The 24,287-nt window shown below is 32.5% G+C and overlaps 1 protein-coding gene across 5 annotated transcripts in view; it reads right to left on the reverse strand.

Annotated features, from left to right (window-relative positions):
• Atf7ip (activating transcription factor 7 interacting protein) overlaps window positions 1-24,287 on the reverse strand; it is a 107,065-nt gene that overhangs the window by 75,435 nt on the left and 7,343 nt on the right. Inside the window, exon 1 of one of the 5 annotated variants that reach the window (XM_027955928.3) lies at window positions 14,171-14,335. The exons of 3 other annotated variants lie outside the window; for them this stretch is intronic. The gene's annotated coding sequence lies outside the window, so the exon portion shown is untranslated. Of the gene's footprint in view, window positions 1-14,170; window positions 14,336-24,287 lie in introns of those variants that run through there. One more of the 5 variants, XM_071610126.1, reaches the window with a different exon arrangement.

Here is a 24,287-nt window from a genome sequence, read left to right on the forward strand (position 1 = left end):
AGAGGAAAATCTTTTGAAAAATAAATATTTTCAAAATTTATTTTGAAAATCAAAATAAAAAATGATTTGTCCTCTTAGATTTGACAGCATATGACAAAGCAATAATTACTATCACAATTCTAAAAGAGTACAACAGAATAATTATCCAAAAGATAAAAATAAGCAATAATAAATGTAACATGACACAGAAAGCATCACAAATTAACAGAGAAAAGGTAGGTTTTAAAATGAATGGTTGATTTTGAAGAACCAATAATAAAAAAAAAAAAAATGCAAAAAAAAAGTAAAATGAATGGTTGAGAATGGATTCAAACAGTTGATATATGAAATGTAATAGCAAAATACTCTAGGGATTTAAAAAATGGAAAACTTTAAGGACTCAGAAGGTATTATAAGTAACCATAAATTCTGAGAAATACATAAGAAAAAGCAGCACAGTGGTGTAGGATTAGCATTCCATAATAAAAAAGAGTAAATAAAATGGACAAATGATTCAGAAAAAGTTAACATAAAATAGGCAACTTTTAAACAAATATATTCAATTTCACTAATAATCAGTGAGAAAAGAAAAATAGGTTTTTATAGTTCAGTTTGACAACTATATTGTTTAGCATTAACGTACACGAGTGGTCTAATACTGTTAGCAGAAGAGTTAACCATCACAACGATTCTTAAATATATAAATAAACACAAACTGTGCATCAACTCTGACAAAGCAAAGGTACTTAGAGATATGTATCTTAAGATATATTAAAAGTTTTAAAAAGGTGGTACATGCATGTAATCATAGGGGCTTGGGAGGCTGAGGCAGAAGGATTGCAAGTTCAAAGCCAGCCCCAGCAAAAGCAAGGCATTAAGTAACTCAGTAAGACCCTGTCTCTAAATAAAAATACAAAATAGGGCTGGGGATGTGGCTCAGAGGTGGACTGCCCCTGAGTTCAATTCCCAATACCCGCTCCCCCCCAAAAAAAACATTTAAAAAGGGAATGCCTAATAATAACAAAATGCACTTAATAACAAAAAATAGTTCGCTAAGAAAATAGTTTTAAAAAATACTAGTATACACTAAGGAGTTTAAAAGAATATGGTAGATCCTTCACAGGTGTGAAAAGATCTTTGTGAAATATTAAGTGAACTAAAAAAGCACTGCAGAATTCTTTCGTAATAAATATGCAAACCCTTGGGCCAGACATACCTATGTAATACTGGCACCCATTCTTTCCCGGTTAGGTTACCTATCCAAGAAATATTTCCTTTCCTTGCCCCAGTATCCTCATCCATGAAACTGAGAATATAATAATGTCTAACCTTACAGAAATTTTAGGTGAATTAAATGAAACAATAAAAAGTTCTTTGACATCAAAAGCAGTCATTTAACTGTTTTCCTGTTTTTATGCCATTACATTTTAAAACACACACACACGCACGCGCACACACACACACACACACACACCCCTAAACTTGTATAAAGGCATGTAGGTGGTATTTTAAAAGTCTGGAAGAAATGCCAAATTAATTAAATCAGCTTACTTGGGGAGAAACAAGAAAATATTAACTTGGATTTAACTTGGATCTGATACACTACTGAATTTTTTTTTGAGAGAGAAGAGAGAGAGAAAGAGAGAGACAGAGAATTTTTTAATATTTATTTTTTAGTTTTCGGTGGACACAACATCTTTATTTTATTTTTATGTGATGCGGAGGATCGAACCCAGCGACCCACGCATGCCAGGCGAACACGTTACCGCTTGAGCAACATCCCCAGCCCACTACTGAATCTTCATATGAAAATATATTTGTATAATTTGTATTCGAATGATTAAGCTCCTCCTATTTTTTCTCTTCCATGTTAGTACTAAGAAAGGGCAGCAGTGACATTTATGACTGTGGTTAGAAAGTGACAGAGACACTAAACCCCAGAGGAGATAAGGAAGTCATCTTTCAAAAGAAATTACAGAGCTGGGGGTATAACTCAATGACAGAATGTTTGCCTAGCATGCATAGGGCCCAAGATTCAATCCCTAGCACCTGCAAATTTTTTTTTTAAATAAACAAAAAGACAAACTATCCCATGTGGAGCAAGTAACACTTCCCCAACCTTTACAGTCACCTGAGTAATCAAGCATCTACCCAAAGTAAACAGGAACATCTTAAATACACAGAGAGAATAAAAAATGTAAAGACCAGGAGCCAAACCTTACAAAACCAACAAACTAACAAAAATCTAGCTAATCAATAACAGAATCAACACAATAAACTTTAAAATAGTATATCAAAACATCCTCAGGGTATATAAGATGTTACTTAATTCATAAGAACAAGCAATAGGAAATCAATCTGAAACCTCAGAAATTCAAAATACAAGCTGCATGAACATAGCTGAAGTGACCTTGTTGATTAATACAAGATGATCAACTAGGAAAAGAAAAAGTAAAGAAAAACAATAAAGCTAAGATATACTGGGGGAAGTGCATTCAGAAGCAACAATTTTCAATGAAGATTTTTAAAAAACAAAAAGGTGGAAAGAAAGAAAATAAGAAAAAATTCATAGAGCTGAAGAAATGTACACATTTTTCAATAATTAAGGCCTACTAAATACCAAAAGACTAAATTAAAACAAGATAAAATTTTTAATATCTACACATTTGTGATAAGATTTCAGAAAACCAAGTGAGAAATATTAAAAATTTAGAGTAATAAAAAAAAATCACTGAACAAAGAAATAAAAATTAAACTGACATCAGACTTGTCATCATCAATACTAATATTGAAAGAAACAATACCTTCAAAGTTCAGGGTAAAAGTTATTTTCATCCTGGAATTCTTTACCGCCAGGCAAAGTATCAATCAGCAAAGAGACAGAAATAAAGATATTACTTCTAAGCAAGGAAATGAGAAAACAGCTGGGCCTGGTAGCACACACCTATAATCCCAGCAGCTCTGGATGCTGAGGCAGGAGGATCACAAGTTCAAAAGCCAGATTCTGTTACTTAGCAAGGCCCTAAGCAACTCACAGAGACCCTGTCTCAAAATAAAATATAAAAAGGACTAGAGATGTGGTTCAGTAGTTAATTGTCTCTGGTTCATTACAGGTACAAGACAGCAACGGATCCTTAAAAAAAGAAAAAACTCAGATGAGAAAATCAGCAGTGCTCAAAAAATGGGCAACTTGAAATAACTGAGGATTCATCACCTTAAAAATAAATATTCTGAACTAAAATCATAGATAATTACAACATGGGAGCTAGCAGATTTAGGGGTTGCAAAATATGGCAGAAATAAAAAAATCATGTCCTGTTGATAAAAGACATGTCACTAGAAATGTGTATTTTTGATGTACCTAAATAACATCATTTCAAATCATGTAAAGCAGAAACAGTTCTAAAAGTTCAGAAAGAAACTAATAAATCCACAAGCAGAGTTATACATACCTCTTTCTAAAATCTACAAATGAACAAAATAAAAGCAATAAGAATGCATTTCCTAATTAACATGTTAGAATACCCAATAAACCCAAATATAAACTTCTCACAAATACATCCAATAAATATCAATATTGATCCTGCATGTGGTAACAAGGAAATCTTAATAAATTCAAAGGCAAATAAAACAAATCACACAAGGCCATATTCTTTGGCTAAAATATAATAAAGTTAGCTATACTAACAAGATGAGAGGGAAATTTTCTCCTTATAAATTAAAAAAAAAAAATAGAGGAAATCAGTGGAAAAATAAATCACTAGCAATATAACCTAAGAAACTCAACTAAAATGATATTCATATGAAGACTGACAGTCATATTTTCATATGCTAATTAAAAACCCGCCAACTCAAAACCACTAGTCAAGGCAGAAAGATATAATACCAAAGCAAGGATTTAAAATAAAAGCAAAATTATGATAGAAAAACTCAAAAAACTAGTCAGTAGCCAATGAAACCAATGCCAGTTCTTTGAAAAGACTACTATAAAGGGGTAAATATAGCAAAGAAGATCCAGAGAAAGCATAATGAACATAATAAACAATACTAGAAATCATGAAAGAAACCAGGAGTGGTGTTGCAAACCCATAATCCCAGTGTTGTGGAAGCTGAAGCAGGAAGACTGCAAGTTTGAGGCCAGGCTCAGCAACTTAAGAGACACTGTCTCAAAGAGAATTTTTTAAAAGAGACATAAAGACAACTACTTGGCTTAAATATTCAAATATAAAAGACTAAGGAGTTTTTAACTTACTGTACAAAAAAATTCAACAGCACAAGTGGCTGCCAAAAATACTACTACAAAGTTAAAATTGCAGAATAGAAGTATACAGTCAAGGAGAAGGGGGAGGGGGACATTTTTCGAGTATTGTTTGGATCAGAGAGACTTTTAATAATTGAATGTAAACAAGAGGATGATCATTCATCAAGAATGATCCTGAACAACATGTTTGAAGAACAGTTGGAATAAGAGAAGGATATTTAGCATAGAAAACACAAGGAAATTTCCATGGTTTCAGAGGTAGACAGAGACAGAAAGCAGATGGACATTGGGAGTGAAGGCAAAAAGCAACTTTGTCTCAAAAATGTTACTTTGTCAGATGTCCAAGAAAAAGAAGGAATTGCCTTTTGAATCAAAGATGCTTCCTTCATGTCATTAAAAATGCTAAAGCCAATAACTAGATAACTTACCTGTCAGAAATATTAAACAGTAGATTTCTGTGCAAAATGTAATTCTGGTTCATTTTACTTCAAAGATTTTGTGATTCTACATTGCTTGCTACATGAATTGAATTGCCTAAGAGGAACACAAGAAGTAAAAACTCATACTTTTATCCCCCAGGTTTTGGATTGCTTACACTCAATTTGAATACTACCAAAAATTATAGCACTCTTATTCTCATGACTTTTATCTTTTCTTCCATGCTTCCTTTTAGGTTTGTCTATTCAGAATACTCCTAGAGCCTATTCCCCTTATTTTTCTTTGCTTATGAGCCCCTACTATAACAGCATTCAATAAATGCCTCTATTTTCATCTAACAATTCCCCTTTTCTATTTCTCTCTAAAAAAAAAAGGCAGTCCATCTCAAACACCTTCCCAGACCAACATTCTTCCAAATTATGGTTCTAGAGAAGTTTGAAAACATTTCCCAACTGTTTCAGATGTGCGATGTCCTCCACACCAAGAGAAGAATGACCTTCCCATCCAATCTAAACACAGTAATCAAAATGGGTATCTTTCTATTATCATTTTGTCAATCATAATGAAATTGTTTATTAAGATGAAACACACACCAAAAAAACCCATAAATTTCTATGTTTTTTTAAAACCTTTAATAGACTACATATTATTTTTTTTAACTCTAGGCAAAAATGTCAAAAGGCAACAGGTTCATGCCCCTGGAACATGTGACTTCTATCATAGCAGACCTCTAGATTTAAGTGCACTACCACACAGTAGTATATGACCAGTTACCTTTCAGAAGCTAGAGAAATAAAGTCCCACCTAAAACTAACATTAATTTAAGATTGTAGAAAGAGCCTGTTGTTTAACTTCTAGAGAGGAGGCAAAGAGTAGACAGAACTGCTTAATATAATTCCTTTCTTCCACTTCTCTAAACTAACCTCATTTCCGCTTTCCACTTTATCCTTACGCCCATTCCCCCCAAATAATTATATCAGTAATATTTTATCTGTAGCCATACTAATGTTAACAGACATACATATTTACATTTCTTGATAAAAATATACCTTCATATCTTTATAGTAATGGCAACATAGTCTTTGTTTTATATAGTTAATTTAAAATAGGATTTCGTTTTTCTGTATACAATACTTAAGGCAAACCAAAAACAAAAACAAACACCTGTGTACTCTTTACCCAGCTTAAGAATAAAATATTTGATTCAATGGAATTTCTAATTAATACTATTATTTTAGTTTTAGATTCTTACATTCACTTTGTTAAAACTGTGATAAATTTAAATATATGGAAGTGGAATAAAGGTCAAACTGAAGAACTTGTTATATTTTTATAAATACATATTATCTAATGCATGTCAATGAGCCAAATGTGAAAGCATAAGCAGCCTTATTTGTAAGGGTAAATTCCAAGTGGTAAATTTACACTAAAACTCTAATTAAGTAATGTTACAAAATGTCATCTCTCTGCATGTGCCAGTTGGTGTCAGTGCAACTGAGAACATAGTAACAGACTATAATAAAAAGAGATCTAAAACTGATTTATATGTAATATGAACATACTGTATATAAGAGTAATGTTCATATGTGAAACCCACTGTTAGTTCATTTCAATTCAAATTGAAATGAGAAAATTTTGAAGAGGAAAATAACATTTTTTAAAGACCAAATCCAAATTTGACACTCAAAATTTCCTGAAATATTAACATTAAACAATCTACCAACCCTGTTACTACTAAAACTAAAAACAAACAAAATCCTTCCCAATGGTGAGAGAAAGATGCAAGCTTGGGGGAGGAAGATTAGGGGAATGTCACAGAAAAAGGACCTGAATCTCTTACCTGTGGGCAGCTTGATACTGGGAAAAGAACTTCCTCTTCTGTAAATCACTGCTACTTAGTTCATTTGTATTAATATTAAAATCTAATGCAGACTTCTAGGTCAGTCTTGTTGAGTCTAAATTTTCTTGTTTGATTCATATTCATGAAAAAACAGGAATACAGTAGGTTGGCTACATATTAAAATTCCTTTCAAATAGTGGTTCACATCTGTTATGTAGTTTGTGCAGCAAACATCCCATTAACCACAAAAGCCAAAAACGTCATTCAACATGTCAATGAAGCTCACAGAACAAACAAAGTATATCTTCAAAATGACTATTTCAAGTGAAAATGCCCAGAATCAGAATTCTTTGTACTGCTTTCTATGCTGTCAACTATTGGGTCTGCAGCAACTGTGTGCAGTTAAGTACCTCCCACATATTACCCAATAGTATCAATAGGCATAAACCTATAAAAGCAGAACTAAAAGCTTAAAAGGCTTATAGCTTCTCACTACTTCACATATTTACTGTCAATTGTGAAGGTCTCACTCTGTTATTCTAATGCATCAACTCTGTTCTTCCAGTGCAAAAGGCTAAATTCTTATACATTCCAAACAGAAAATCCATGACACATATTATTTGCTGCCCTAGCACAGCCAGACTGCAGTTACAGCTAGCTGGCGCCAGTAAGAACAATTTACATAAAGCAGTCCTCATTTTAAGCCCAAACTAAAGGAGAGTACTGCTGTGTAAACCCTCCCCATTTGTTCCCCAACAGGCCCTAACTGGTTCTAGAATATATCTGGCATCTATTTACTAATATAATTCAAATCCAGGTAATAAAAGAACACCAACTTACACTTCTTATATAACTGAAATTACATCCCCATCACATGAAAAATATTTTAACCCCCCCAGATATTAAAAAGCCTTAGCTTACCAAAGCTAAGTAACCAGACTACTAATTACTTAAAATTCAATGGTTGCAATTTTTAACAATCATTGAAAGTATAAGTTACAATTTACATTACCAAAAATGTATCCTTGTTCCACACTCTACAACCACTTTTCAAATCTCATTAATTTATCAATTAAATAGTAAATATCATTTAATAATTTGCTATAAGAATCATATTGTATAATGGTGCCCAAACACATCTTCAGGTACCACTGTTATGATGTTAAATAATCCAACACATTTGCCACTAATTAATATTATTAAAGCATGTGCTCAGTATAAAAACCCAGGCATGTCAAATACAAATATCCTCATAAGAACATATTTTGCAGGGCCACATTTTTTTTAAAAACTGTTATCACTAATGTACCATTTTTACTGCCCAGATTTAACCGGACAAGAGTTGAGTTATTACCTATGGAGATCCTTTGTTGAAAAAAGAAAAAAATGTATAGTTACTTTATGATTTACTATTATGTAATTTTATATCTCCACTTCTATTTTTCAACTTATTTTGTTAAGAGTATAGATACCTTAAAGTTTACTTTCAAATAACAATCCAGAAACTAGTTTAGTGGCACATCTGAAAGGATAATAAAATGAAAAATTACTTAAAATGCTACTTAGGGGTTATCCAAAATATTTTATTATTTTAATCTTATTTTTAGCTGTCTTAAAACACACTTAAGTTACCCATACTGCATAATAAACATAATGAGGTAAATTTCCTATAATAATCATATGACCTAGGTAATGTACAAATAAGAAATGATTTCCTAAAACAACTATATTCTCTTCTCAGAATCTGTACCCCACCAGCAGCAGATTTAGTGATGTAAACATACGATGATATAATTTCATATGGTATAAACCATACAATTAATACTTGGTGGGCAGTAAGGTAATATAACAAGAGCTAAGTACCATATATTGATCATAAAACCTCAGAGTTGGAAAAGATCTTAGAAATTATCTAGGTACTATATTCCTTCCTAGTTTTTGAAGTATTGTAGTATTGCTTCCTAGTTTTAATTTTTTAGATGCTTCCTCTTTTTTTTCTACTTGTATATGCATCCAACTTTTGAGCAGAAGTACTTAAAATTCAAAAGTCCTGAAATCATTTTTTCAGAATAAAATACAATAAATAACAAGCATTTAAACATTATTTTTAAAGTCAAATACACTAATTAACTGACGTGAATTAATTAATCAAAAGAAGCAAAATCTCTGCAAACTGCTTATAAAAGTATCAAAAATAGAAGTTGTTGATCTAGCTCACAGCTTCTCAAATAAATAACTGCAAAGGACTGGTATCTTCCAATTCATAACAGACCAATGTTTTATAAAATAAAATCAAAATTAGTTATTTGAAAAATAAAATTAAAAAGGCAAAAATATGAGCCTATATTTTATTATTGTTTGACCCAACTGACATAAAATTAGTTATCATATTTGATATTAAAATTCAATTTCCACTCATATGTCATGGAAGCCCAGAAACAAACAATTCTTGAACTAAGTACAGACCACATTCACAATTGCTCAGTATTTGTCACCTTGTCCAGTATTTTCTGTGTCTTCCCCACTCCTCCCCAAAAATGTTTTGGATATAATGGCAGGAATCTTGTATACCAAGCATCAAGACAATTTGTTGAGTCACTTGATCACAATTCACTTTGTTTTTATAAAACTCTACCATGATGCCTTATCCCAAATAAGAATTCTTGTTTTGTCCCATTTAGGCTCTTTAAAAGTCTACACTGTGAGATTTTAAACACCTTGATCTCTAGCATTTTTACTATAAATCAGCCACACTCTTAACAAAGTCCTCACCTCTAAAGATCTTTTTCTAAAGTACCTAGTAACTCAGACTTCACCCTAAATCCATTCTTCCTAAAATAATGATTGGGAAAATAAAATTCTGTGCTAAAGGTAACCCTGTGAAACAAAAACAACCAATATTTAACTCACGCTTATTTTGTGTCAGACTCTGCACCAGGTGCTTTACATTTGTTATCCTCATTTAAATCCCAATATAAACTCTGTATGATAAAATTATTCCCATTTTAAAAATAAGAAAAACCGAGATTCTGAAAATAAGAAACTTGCCTCATCCCATAAAAATACCAGACATATGGAACACATACTACAAATAGGTATGGAATCTAAGCAGTATGCACACATTTTTCATTTAATCTTTAACTATCCAATGGAAGCACATGGATTCACTCTGAATCTAACTGTTGAGTTGGTGTAGAAAGAGGTTAAGTAATCTATCCCAAACTATACAATTAATAGCAGCACCAGACCAGGAATAATCTTTCTAGACTTCTATATTAATGCTATCCACCACACATGCCTCAGTTCCTTCTATATCCAGCAAAGGAAAGCACCAGTCAGATATAAGATTTCTACTGGCAGCTGAATCCAGCTTATTTCAGAAAGGAAAAACAGACACCCTCAGACAAATGCAGAAGTAACTCCTCAGACATCTTGGTGGTGTTAAAACTCCCTCTTTCATTGCCTAGATTCACCAGGCAATACTGTTTGCACCATTTCCATATGCATATGTTCATGACTAATAACAGACTGCCACAAATCACCATCAGAGGATACTTGGTGAAAGTTCTAAAATGAACGTTTAAAAAAAAAAAACTCTTATTTGAATATATGTTAGTGTCTTTCTTCCCAAATCACTCTATTTTGGGAGTGTGAGTAGTAGCAAAGCAGGGATTCCACATTTCCTATGTAGTTAACCATATTTTCAATTTTTATGAAAGTTTTACCTTTAAATGCAAAGCTATTTTTCAAAAAGGAATAATGTTTTGTTTTGTTTTGTTTTTAGCACTTGCTTAGCATTACCAACATCCTGGTATTTTACGAATGTTAAAAAGTTGGCTTTTACTCTGGAAAAGACAGAATTCAAATTTAAGACCAAGATTATAAACTATCATCTTTTGTGCAACAAAGATAATCTTCACAGTGTTGACGTGGTTTATCACGTGGTTTATCTAGTTAAGAAACATCCTACTAGGAAACATTTGCAATTAAGAAAATTTTCTTAACCCTTACTCATTATTTTGTCTAAATTTCTTAGCTCAATCAGTTGGGTAGGAGGCACAAAAAAACACCTTTTATAAAATGTTATTTTATTGACCTAATTCAAAAAACTGCATATCTAAAAGACAGTTTAACTTTTTCTTATTTGGTATCATTATTAAGAACACCAAGTTGATAGACAGTGATGTCTCTAATACAGTGATAATCCACACACATTAAGACCTCAGACAATCTGTTTCTAATGAGCATTCTTTAATCCCTTCATTTTCAACTGATTGTCACTTTTTGTGGATATTCTTCATCTGGTCCCATTGTACTCAATATAAAAATTATAACAAAGTGAAAAGTTAACAAATGTGCCCTATCTTCTAGAGAATGAACTAATTTTTACTTGTGCTAGAACTCTCCTACAAGTTTACTTTGTTCCACATTAGATATATTTTAGAAAGTTAAGGCTGCCAATACTTACTTCATTAAATAAACAGTATGGGGATTTAAGATAACCAACCTACAGAGACCTGGTAAGTAATGTGAATCAGCTAAAAAGGACTACATGTGAGCAAGAATATGAAGGAGACAGTATCTACTCAACTTAGATTACTGTTCTTAAACAGAAATGCATGCCTAACATTGACCTATCTTTTCAAAAAGTGAGACATCTTGATTTTCTTCTGAAATCTAACTTTAAATGTCAACAACTGGAAAAACACAGGAATGGCTAAAAGACAAAAAATAAATAAATAAATAAGTCTGGTGGCTGCCAGTTTGTGTTCACTGAAAGAGAATGTTATTGTTCTTAAAAGGACTCTTATTTATACTGAAACAGGAAAAACTAGGCCCTGAGTTCAAGTCATCTTTTCAGAGAATTCATTTTCTTACACTATGTTTGGAGGATTCACCCAGACCAGAACTGAAACATTGCTCCTACTACTCTTAATTCTATAATGCCAACTTTTTATATTGGTTTTACTTAATAAATATATGTCATTACCCACGCACAGCAAAAGATGGCTGGCTAATTTATTTAACAGAGTAGTACAAACATAAATATATAACACTACAAAGTGGACATACTGAATGTTAGCTAGCAACTTCTCACTTCTGAGCATGAGTTATATGAAAATTTTCCACACTTTTTCAAAATACTGCGATCTAGTGACGCTTGATAAAGTAAAGGACATCTGAGCAACAAACTGAAAGCATGCAAAACTTACGGGCAAAATGAGAATGTCTGATATACATAGATTATTTCATGGTACTATTTAGAAATATGCAAACTGATTCTCAGCATATGGTTGCCAAACAGGAATTTTTACCCATTTTGTAGATGAGGAAACAAGAATCAGAAAATGGAATGAGCTGGTCAATATCAGAAACCAGTAGTCAAAACGTGATTCAAATTCAGATTTGAACTCTTGGTTAATGTGCTTTCCAACACTCCCACATTTCCCTTAAAAAAATTATGTTAATGAAATGGCTTATAAAAAGAAGATAAACAAACGGGACAAAAAAAAAGGTGACAATAAACAATCCCAATTATCCAACTCTCAGATATGTTATGCCCTCAATTGTCCAACATAATAACTAACCTGTAATTAAGCATAGAAAACTTGAAAACTGCCCCCAACCCCAAAGTAATCACAGTGAAATATAGTTTATATTTATAGTTGCAAAAATACAACACAGCAGTGAAAGCATTAGCAATAATACCCTATGTAACCACAGAGTGCTAGTGTTTCCCCAAGTACAAGTAATAATCTTATGAAAAGTGGGAGCAAATTTTATAGTCAGCAATAGAAGGCAAAAGAAGTGGATCACTAAAATTTCCCTATGTCCCACTCTGAAAACCAACATAAATTGCTCCGTAATTTTAGCCTAGTCAGGGTTTCTCCAGCATTAGAGAATACCAAACCAAGAAGGTCACTTGCATTATGTAATTTTTAAAATATACATATTTTAAATACTAAAATGTATATTTCCTTCCCTCCACCTCTGCAACTAAGACAGTAAGCTATTCATACTATAAGCATGAAAATGAAAGTGATTAAGGTCACAGAATATTTATGTTTCAAACACACTACAGGGCATGACTTTACTGAAAGAATGAAGAGGCTACCTTACATATATTGAATTTTTTATTCTTAGTTTTCTCTAACTAACAATTAAAAAAACTAACAAGTAACAATAAAAAAAAAAAAAGTTTGTGATAAGGCAGCAACCTTAACCTATTAAGTCTTATATAGTCTTATAGTCTACCTTCATGAAAATCAAAACAGAACATAGATACAGTCTGATTTTCAAACTGAATTTCCACAGTGAATTACTAATAAATGAGTTAAATGGAACTATCAATGTTATAATTATCATATATGATCTAATTTGAAGCGTTTTCATAACTGTGTAACCATCTTCATTTTATTAAATATACGTATGATGTTATAAATTTATTCAATAAAAGAAAAGTACAACAAGAAAATATCACATTAACCCCTTTTTATTTATTGGGGTCCTCTGTAAGAACTTAATTTGCAAAATGTTGTTTTTAGAAAGTTGCTCTATCTTGAAAGTTCAGACTTACTGTTCTATGTCATATTAGTCAGGGATATATTCATAATAATCCACTGACAATGTCACAGGAGAATACTATACTATTTGAATTAACAGAAAAAATCTAGTAAATACTGTGATTTAAGCACTGCTTAAAGTACAAATGTTCTGCTATATGAAATATTACATGAATAAGAATTTCGTTCTCCCACCTTTTTGGGTAACCACAGAGCCTTGGAGTAAGTATCTCAATAAACGGTTCTACTTCAGAACAATACTGAGAATGCTTTCTGAAACTTCTGAAACCACATTTACAAAATTACTGAATTAGAGTACTTTTAAATAGGCATAATATCATCAGTTAATTAAAACAATTATTTACTCCAGCTATAATGGCATTAAAATACACTACACATAAAGTAAAAAGGTATCCAGGCTTAGATGTAACCTTATTCCTAAATTCTAAATCTGAATCTAAATGTCAATTAAATTAAAAAGTACTAAGAAGAAAAAAGTGAAGCACTCTTAAGAATGTGAAGAGAGTTGGATCTCAGAGGAGACAGTATGATAAGAAAGATTTGGGACCCATAATGAAGTTTTTTCAAAAAGATTTAAGAGTATTAAAATATTTTTCTAAGATTTATATAGAGAATAACCATTCTTCCTGAAAGCTTCCAAGCAATAACCCCCACATACACAGGGAAAAAAAAAAAAAGAGCAGAAAAGTTACACCCTTTGCATGGTTTATTTAGACTTCTGTTTTTTAAAAACCTGTTCAGATAATATATTGTTTCAATTTCTACAAATAAATATCAAACTAACCAAAATATCCAATATAGGAGAATTAAGTTAATCAGGCCAAAAAAGCACTACTATGGTAATTAAATGTTCTGACAATGACAGAATATAAAATTGTAGGAAATTACAGGAATTTAACCTTTGACCTCACCATCCTATGTAATGTTTCCATAATATAGGCTTATAGTTCTAGTAAACATTTCAACTTTTTAGCAAGCAAGCTATAAGTTTGCCTTCCTATATAAATTCATTTAAATTCAAATGATTTTTAATTAGACTGTTTAAAGAAAAGAGTAATTGGTTCTTACCTCTGGTCCTGATGTATGTGACAAGTCTCCTCACTAACATACTTGCTGCCTAAGCAGCTACAAGGACTAGGTTAGCAGCCATTTTGAGACAGCTGCACAGTCTCAGTTGCACAAAAGTGTAATTAAGATGGCTGCAATGTGCACTCAAGAACTCACAGTGAAAACCCAGCTATGTATCAAACAAAGCCCCTCCCACTTTGTCAGTCTGCAGGAAACTGAACACACACAACAGGCAATGCATATACTGCAACAAACAATGCAGCTACTCAGGACACAGAAAAAGAAAACAGAGGCAGCAAGCCAGGTTTGTAACATACTGTCTGTGAATCCGGGCTTGCAACACAGACTTTGTGCACATCCAGATCCCAAACAACCTGAAGTCCATGCCACATATTAGCAGTTACAGAGATAGAGCCAAATCACACAGAGCAAACATCAGGGAATTCGCCTGAAAGAAAGCCTCCATTTCAGTCCAGAAAGAAAAAAAAAAAGTCAAACCCTGCTCAAGGCCCCCCACCTTTAAAAAAAAAAAAAAATCTTTTATGTTCTTTAATCATAAAGAGTTTCAATTTTATAATTTCTGAAAAATCAAGTTCTTTAAACCCTAATAATCATTTGATCAAGTTAATTTCAATTTATAGAAAGCAAATTAAAAAGATTTCTCCCCAGAATCTAAAGCCTCAAGTGCTCAAATCCAGCAGAATGGCTAGATCTTTCGATCAAATTTTTGAAATCTTGTCAATAGAGTCTTTAGAACTAAGATGGAAACAAAAGTTTACTTTGAATAATGTACCATAAGAATAAAAATGTCTTCTCTTTGGTAGTCTAGATGATCATAAATACATCCCCAGGTTAAGTGTTTGGTCCCAAGGCAAATTATATTTCATGCCCTGCCACAGACCTCCCAACATTTTAATGCTAGGGAAAAACAAACAGAACATAGACACTAAGAAGAAAAAACAGGGGGCACAAAAGGGTAAAAGCCAGTCTGAATGTGAGAACATTAACAGGCAAATTTGAAAGCGACCTCAAAATTGTGACTTGGCAGTAACATAGCCATCAAGAAAAGGCCAAATTCACTGAAAAGAACCTGTTTGTTTGACAGTTCCCATTAGCTATGGAATCCACATTTTCCTTCATTCTTCCTTGGTCTATCTTCCTGAAATTTAGCCATCCTGTGTTATTTTATACATCATTAAATGTATACATCACTAAAACTTTCTAAGAATATAGTAAGAGTGGTAGGAATATAGCAAAAAGGAGACTGGCCCCATGAAATGATAAATCATTCAAACTCAGTGACAGGCACATTATTCCACTCTATTTCTGTATTTGGAAGCTTCCATAATAAAAGGGTTTTTTGTTGTTGTTATTTTGTTTTTAAAAATAACTCAGTTTTAGGGCTGGGGATATAGCACTGTCCTAGCATGCACAAGGCCTTGGGTTTGAAGGATCCCCAATATCTTTCCCCCCACAAAAAAAAAAAGAAAAAGAAAGAAACCAAATAAATCACTAAGCTTTAAAAAGTCTTTATTCATTTTCCATGAGGCAAACTGGATAATAAATGTAAGAACTATTTTAAGGACCATATCAGGGAAAAAAGTTATACTTGATATAAGCCAAATTAATTCTTCAAAAATATGACTGATTCTCTGAGGATAGCTTAAGCAAAATCTATTCACTAAAAGTAAATGTTGATAAAAGGGGAAAGATTTGAACAGATAAATATTACTGTAGCATTGGAATATAAATTTAATTGAGGGGCAGGACTGTTATAAACTCCCAAAATATTTAGAGATATATGATGAACACATTTTATAAACACTATGTCAATTCTCATACCAATCCTAACAGGTTTAATCACCAATTAGTGGTAGCAGAAACATGCTATGAGACTAGCTTCAAAAAACAACTAAAAGCTGAAATATAATACAGACTACACTCAGACCCAACCCAGAGTTATCTACCTGGTCATATGTTGGTTCTGTTTCTGTCTTATGGTAACAAGAAGAGAAAATGGTAGGCTGCTATTCAGGTGACTGGTGCCAGTGCCAACACTTTTCACACTCTGTTCCAAAGAAAACTATCCTAGTTCACCTAGTAAATCCTATTAATGATTCAACCTAAATTATCACTAACATTCCTCTTCTTATTCCTTACTATGCCCACTCCACAAACCAGGTTCTCTCACACTTACCACATTAAAATTACTTACATCTTTCTTTAAGAACAGAAATCATACCTTTATCCAACCTCTGGTCACAGTGTGAACGAGTATTTGCTCAATAGGTGGAAAATTGAAATTAATTCACAGTGCTTTTGTTTCTACCACAAAAATCTCAGAAATTTCTACATTTTAAAAAAAATTTTGTTGTTGTTGTAAATGGATACAACACCTTTATTTTACTTATTGTTTAGTGGTGCTAAGGATCGAACTCAGTGCCTCACATGTGCTAGGCAAGCACTATACCGCTGAGCTATAAACCCAGTCCTACATTTTTAAGAATCTTCATTTTTAGAGTCTGTGTTCTTATATTTATATAGTAGTCAAATAAGTTTTTAGTCATGATATAAAAGCCTCCATACTACAGAATCCAAAATACCTTTTGTAGAGCACTTTTCAGTTTTTAGTGTTTTTATAGGCACTACACTGGAGCACCTATGTGCATAAAATAGTTAATCTCTGAAGAGTCTATGGAATACTATAAAAATATAATTACCTACTTTTAAACTTTACTATTTATAAACAGCACACACCTTGATCAGATAATACCACAAATAATCTTTATCAGAAATTTTAGATTAGGACTATTGTTATAAGCCCAATCATTTCATTTGTAAAAACATACATATTTGGAAAAAAATTCTCATGTTAGGTAAACATTTCCAAGATTATCCAATGTTTTATCTCTTCCTAATTAAAAACTAGCATGTTTCACATTTCTTTTCCAAAAACCATGTTAAAGATTGAGTGCTACAATCTCTAATTTCTATATCTAAAGAATACTCATTTGCCAAGAGTACACATGTAGTAATGAGGAAAAAAGAAAACCACAAGAAGGGAATTAATTCTAGTCAAGTACTACATTTTTTATATATCACACTAGAAAACTATACATATGCAAATTACTGAAAATTCCATAGAACCTAAAGAAAATTTCACTACATTTGATAGACATGCATTTGGTAAATACAAGTTTCATTTGTTTAGTTAGGACATCTACATGGATCATCTCATAGAAAATTTCAAAACTGCTGAACTTAGATATTTCACTCAACTTTTTAGTCTTCCACATTACATTATGCAATCAGCAAAGGAAGAAAGCCACTGAGAAAAGTGTGTAACATGGAGGGCAGACAAAAAAAAATTTAAATAAAATACACGAGAGGAAAAAAAAAACTTCAATAAACATTAATAGATAGAAAAAAAGTGTTGTACTCCAGTTAAGAACAGAGTACTATAAACAAGAAATAAAAAATAGAAATTGATAGAGAAACACGATAACAGAAATGAAAAACTCAACAGAACAACTACATCATAAAGTTGAAATGTGCCAGAACAAAAAGAGAAAAATAGGAGGAAAAAATAGAGTTGGAGGGTCCAAACCATCAAATTGGAATGACAGAATGGCAGAAGAAAAAACATTACCAATGAAATCACAAGAAAACATTTCAGGACCGATGAAGTAGCTCAGCAGAGCACTTGCTTACTGCAGGTGAGGCCCCCAGCAAACAAAAAAAGAAAGAAGGACACAAGGAAGGGAGAGACCAGTAAAGTCCAATAAATATCAGGAAATGGCAATAAATCCAAACTAGGGCATGCTACAATGAAATTTCAGAACACAAGAGGTAATTAATAAATTCTCAAGCTTCCACTAAAGGAGAGAAATCAGAAATAGTAGTAGATTGCAATTTCTTGATAGTGATAACAGACGCAAGAAAATGATGTAGCAGTGCCTTTAAAATTCTGAAGGAAATTTATTTCAACCTAATGTTCTATACCCAGCCAAACTATCAGTCAAGTATAACACATACAATGACATTTTTCAGACACACATGTCTTAAAAACATACTTCCCATGTACCTTTCTCCAAATGCTATTAAAGAATATGAACCTTTTTCCCCCAAGAGGCAGAAAAAGTCAATAAAGACACATGGGTATGGAAAGCAACTGTCCTGCGAAAGCAGTAAAGGACATCCCAATTAAGGGTGAATAAAATTCTAAGATAATAGTTGTACACAAGACACAGAGAACAAAGAAGCTACACTGGAGCAATGAGAACAAATAAACACAATATTCTTGATGTTACTGTACCTGAAGGAAAAAATGTGTCTTCTAAGTAAATACTGAAAATTCTCAGTAAAGAACTATACTAAAAAGGTCTGGGAGTGTAGCTCAGTGGTAGAGTGCTTGTTTAGCATGAATTAAGTCCTGGGCTTGACCTCAAAGTACATCGAAAAGAAAGAACTACATCAAACCATCATAACTAATTCATGATGCCAGCAGGCATTTTGGTATAAAGCTGGAGTTACCTTCATGAATAAATATCTGTAATAATTGCATCAAGGGAATAGGTCAGAATTTTCATGATTCTATTACACAGAGCAGAAAACTTTGTGTAAGCAGTTATTTAACCCAAGATCAACAAAACAAGAATTATCAAGTGCTAACTGAACTGATTTAACTGTAGTTAATAATTTTAATGGTCTTAAGAGAAAAATATATTCTTCTTAATCTAACCCACAATTTAAAATATACATTGTATAAATAGTAATTTAAGTTATATCTTAATCCATCACCCTCAGAATTCAAGGGGAAAAATATCCTGTGAAAGTTCCTAATATAGGTATTAAGTTAACCAGAAACATTTTAGAATGATTTTATAGAAAAATACTGAATATACTGATTAGCATTGTCTAGCAACTGCTTATAGCGATGATTAAATACTGATAAAGTATTTTTTTTTTACTTTTTATGAATCAGTTTATAAAGTTTTAATGTTTTCCTCCCTACCAATATAAAATTCGGATAAATTAAATCTGTAACATGGCCACACTACAAACATTTAAAAACAAATGTCTTAAATTAGGTATAACAGAAACAAGAACTCCATCTCAAATGTAGAAATGATGCTTACTAAATCTTCACAGGAAATCAATTTAGTATTTCTTCTAGAATCTAAGCTTTAAAGGGAATAAACAATATCAGTTCCTTTCAAGACAGGAACATGTTAATACAAGAATATGTAAATACAAGAATCTTGGAGAACCATGATACCAGACTATCATAGTTACAGCAGATTAAAACTGAGATAAATTAGAAAACTCTTGGATCCTGATCAAGTGAAACAAGCTGATATATAATACTTTACAAAATATCCAGACAGAAGTTTACTCTGAAGTTATCACTGCATTTAGACCTATGTATATAATTAAATGATCAATAAAATACCAAAATAAAATTAGAAACCAACTAAGAAATTTATATGGCCAAATCTGTGCATTAAGGGCAGAAGCCTGATCCCAAGGGTGGCTATGGGAAAAATAATAATTTTGTTTGACTTCAATTTTATCTATCTATCTATCTATCTATCTATCTATCTATCTTATCTATCTTTGAGTAAGGGTTTACTAGGAATTGAACCCAGGAGCACTTATCCACTAAGCCACATCTCCAACCCTTTTTATTTTTTATTTTAAGTCAGGGTCTCACTACATTGCTTAGGGACTTACTGAGTTGCTGAGGCTGGCTTTGAACTTATGATCCTCCTGCCTCAGCATCCTAAGCCACTGAGATCACAAGTGTGCACCACTGCACCCAGCTCATTTTTAAGAGATGGAGGCTAGAGATGTAGCTCAGTGGTATACTTGCCTAACATGTTTGAGGTCCCAAGCTCAAGCCTCTGCACTGAAAAAGCTTTTAATTAAAATAAGTGAGAAAGAGAGATGAGGTCTTACTATGTTGCACAGCTTGGTCCCCAATTCCTGGCTCAAGCAATCCTCCTGCCTCAGACGCCTAAGTAGTTGGGACTATGGGTGCTTGAGCTCTCTCCTCCAATTTGCCTCAGTTTTTTTGTTTTTTTTTCTCCTTTTGGTACCAGGGACTGAACCCAGAGGTACTTAGCCACATTCCCAGTCCTTTTTTATGTTTTCTTAGAGACAGGGTCTCATTGAGCTGCTTAGAGCCTCACTAAATTGCTGAGGCTGGCTTTGAACTCATGATTCTCCTGCCTCAGCCTCCAGAGTCACCGGGATTACAGGCTTACGCCACAGCACCGGGCTCAATTTGCCTCAATTTTGATTGAACATGTCCAGCAAGTTCTATAACTGAAGTTGAAGAAAGGGAAGTATTCTGCACGCTGAGATTTTGGGACAGGGGTATATAGTTGTGTGGATCTAGTCCTCAAAATTAATGACTTCATCCCTAATTTTAGCAATGACAACCATCTGAAGAAATGTGACTAATCTTGCAGATCTAATTAATGTGAGGGAAAAAAAAAGGATGTTTTTTCACCATGAAGAGATTTGCTATAAATTTAGTGACCTTAGTAATCTTTGGGTTTTTTTTCTTTAAATTCTTGTTTCTTTTTTTATTTAATAAGTCAGTCCTAAAACAGGACTCCTTCACAAAACTGCCTAAATACTTATACTCCTTACTAGAGGATGGTATTATCAAATCTGTTTTTCTAAACTAATTGTAAAAAATATTTAAAGCTTAGCTCTAAAAATTTTCTGTAAATCAGCCTGTACAGCAGGTCTCCCTGAACACAGCTGCCTCTTAAGAAATACTCATGAATGACTAATTGATCCAAAAAGAAACAAAGCAAGAAAAAAGGAATGTGTCAAGTACAAACGCTAAGCATTCTATACATGAAAGCTCATTTAATCCTCACAACATTACAAAGTAGAGTTAAACCCATTTTGATAAAGATTACTACGGGGAGATATTTATTCTTTCTACTTCACTATATTACTAACTTGCTTTAAGAAAACTCTTCGCCTTTTCTTTTTTTTTTTTTCTTCCTTTCTTTGTTCATTTATTTTCCAATTTTAAATCACTTAAATCTGGTAGGGGAAGGAAAGAATCATAGAAATTTAAAATAAAATATATTTTTCCATCTTTTCTGCAAATTCAGATTAATTTGAATCAATGATTTTCAGAGTCATATTTTAGGAACCTAATAAAGAAAAAGGGTTTTTCTTTATTCTTGTTTTCTTCTATTTCTGAAGTTACTGAAGGTTTTTCCCCCAAAAGTGGATTTACATTTAAATTTATAAACTTATTATTTATAATTTTTACATATAAACTGCCTGTCAAATCTTTTGATAATTCATCATTTGAACAATACCACTCAAGTAAATTACTTGTTTGACTACTTTTTAAAAGTTCTGACTTCTGTGGATAATGAGTTAAATGTAAAAAAAAGAATCAGAACATCCTACTTCCTGTTTTTGCACCTCCACCTAAAACTAAGAAATTCTATTTCAATGAGCAACATTTATTGACTATTAAGGTAGGCACAGTAAAAAGCAATTTTAACTTTTAATAGAGATCTTATTATAATGAATTAGAATCTGCCTTTGAAATATGGCAATTGTCAGGTAAATCAATAAAATATTATTCCTAATCTCAAAAAACTGACAAAGTACACAAACAGACATAAAAGTGAAAATTAAAAAATGTCTTTAAAAGAAATATAAAGTAAAGCAAAGAAAGTTATAAAACTGAACTGAGAAAAACAACATCCTTTGTTAGGCATATTATAAAGGTACAATGATTCTTATTAAAAAATCAAGGATTTATATTAGAGAGAGCTGTTTAGTGTTATTTTGGGTTTTAAATTTGTACAGTACTATTCTCCCTCGAGATTCAAACTATGTAGACTTCTCCTACCCTTTCTCACCTCTGAAAATCATGTGCAATTTCCATCCTTTACTAGTAATATTATTCTAATTCATTCCTTAAAATAAAATTCCTCTAAGATTTCCTTGATTCCCTCCTACAGAATTCCACTTTCTCTGCCCTATACAAATTACTATCGTTCACTTACATTCCACAGAAAGCTTCCGTGTTTTTGTTTGTTTCTTGGTTGGTTGGTTGATTTTTCCTCGCCCCCAGACCTGGGGATTGAGAGCCCACAGACGCGCTACCACTAACCCCTTTTTATTTTTTATTTTAAGACAAGGTCTTGCTAAATTGCCCAGACCATCCCTGAACTTGTGATCCTCCAGTCCTGCCTCCACTTCTGGAGGAGCTGGGATTACAGGCACCTGGTCAATCCTTCCTTTTAAATTAAGCAAGTACAAGGTTCATAAATACTAAACTGAATTTTTAAAATTAAACATTTCAATTCTCAGACTGGAGGTGCAACTCAGTGATATGTGCTTAGTATACACACAGGCCCTAGGTTCAATTCTTAGCTCCAAATAAATAAATCCCAGTTCTTGGAAAACTAACTGATCATTATTTAATGTTTCTAAAGGCTGACAGAGAGGGTTAAGAGTTCTATCAAATAACATAAATATTTATAATAGCTGGGATTTCAGCCACAAATTAAAAAAACAAAGTTCAAAAAAATACCATTACAAAGGAAGTTATACAATGTTACATTGTAACTGGACCTAACTCAAAACAGAGAACTAGTTTTTTGTATCAAATTATGAATTACTTTGAGAGACCACTTTCCCAGCTTCCATAGGTAGCACTAAATGCTAGTTGTTCGCTAATATGGGGTTTTCCTTTTTATCTAATTTAGCTGAGCACATGATCATCCAGCTAGAGAGTTTCAAGCCTCTCTTTCCTAGCTAAGTATGTTTCAATGAGTAAATTATCAGACATAAAACCTGAGTCAAAGTGAAATGTGCCACTTCTATATCATGTTCTCAAATGAATGATATGCACTCCTACTGCCCTTTCTCCCTTACTACTAGTAAATGTGCAAAAGCCATGTTAAATGATGAAAGCCATATGCTAAGACAAAAGATATCTATATACCATAGACTTATTCTGTATTGTTACAAGTGAAAAATAACCAATAGTAACATAGTCCCTTATAGTAACTTGGCCTTCAATCCAATTGATTCTGACAACATTTACCACCATTAAAGATCAAAGTTCAAAAGTGGTCTTATCCTTTCTATGCTTTTCTACATTTCTTTCTTAAGGCATTCTATCTAATTAGGGTAAAAAGACAGAAAAAAACTCTTAAATTCCAAACCTCAGTTGCAATGAATTGAAGCATTCAAATTATTCATTATTCCATCAAATTCTTTTTCTCCTGGTCCTCAAAATTAGACTCCCTTCTCATTTTCTGGGTTTACATTTCCTCAAAATGGAGGGCATTATCTTTCAGAATTACTCACCTAAGGACAGATCCTTTTATAGTTTTGATAGTTCTGGGAATCACTATTCTAACAGACAATTCAAATTTCTTATTAGAATATAAAAGTACCATGGAATGATGGACATATAATTCCTAAGTATCAACTAAGACAGTAGTTCCTGAAAGTAGCACAGAGCTACACAAATAAAGGGGGGAAAGATCACATAAACATAAATACTACTATCACATATCACCATCACACAAATGGCTTCTCTTCCTAACTAAAGTGTCTACAGCTAGTTATTCTCAGGTATTAGACACAAAATAGAACAATTATTATAATATTCTGAACAATGAAACTAAAGGCATGAATAAGTGAATATTTCAGAATGCAAAGTTAATATATTATCCTCATTTCCCACAGTTTCACATTTATATAGATATAATTAAAAAGATTCTCAGAAAAGCACTATCTGCGTGTACCCTTAGAACTTCCACATGTTTTTCCCCACATCCTCTCCAACACTTATTGTCATTTGTATGCATAATAGCTGCCATTCTGACTGGAATGAGATAAAATCTCAGAGTGGTTTTAATTTGCATTTCTCTAATTGCTAGTGATAATGAACATTTTTTCATGTATTTGTTGATTGATTGTACATCATCACCTGAGAAGTGTCTGTTCAGGTCCTTGACCCATTTATTGATTGGGTTATTCGTTATTTTTGGTGTTTAACTTTTTGGGTTCTTTATATACCCTAAAGATTAGTGTTCTATCTGATGTGTGAGGGGTA

This window comes from Marmota flaviventris, chromosome 3 (assembly GCF_047511675.1).
Source record: "Marmota flaviventris isolate mMarFla1 chromosome 3, mMarFla1.hap1, whole genome shotgun sequence".
NCBI lineage: Eukaryota > Metazoa > Chordata > Mammalia > Rodentia > Sciuridae > Marmota > Marmota flaviventris.